General features: G+C 51.0%; 1 protein-coding gene across 1 annotated transcript in view; it reads right to left on the bottom strand.

Moving 5' to 3' along the window:
* Positions 1-261, bottom strand: part of psmd14 (proteasome 26S subunit, non-ATPase 14) — an 11,413-nt gene that overhangs the window by 2,962 nt on the left and 8,190 nt on the right. The window lies entirely within an intron of this gene.

The raw sequence follows: 261 nt of genomic DNA on the forward strand, positions 1-261 counted from the left end.
TCGCGCATGTCATTCAGACAATCGTGTTACCTCTGGCCGGGGTGACTGACTCGGCATCCGTTGCATATTTCTTCTCTGTCCCGATGTATCACCCTCTCCACAATATCAACCAACACCGATTTCACTGTGTCCATAAACAGAGACGTCTTGGCCCAAGGTGCAAAATAAGCACTAGCAGTACTGCAAGATTCGGGTGTCCAAAATGGTGGTGATGATGGTAGTCCAGGAGTTTGTTCCTGGCTGCAACTCGCGGGGGGAGAC

The sequence above is a fragment of the Notothenia coriiceps genome, unplaced genomic scaffold (assembly GCF_000735185.1).
Source record: "Notothenia coriiceps isolate Sejong01 unplaced genomic scaffold, NC01 NC01_scaffold00037250, whole genome shotgun sequence".
NCBI classification, from domain to species: domain Eukaryota; kingdom Metazoa; phylum Chordata; class Actinopteri; order Perciformes; family Nototheniidae; genus Notothenia; species Notothenia coriiceps.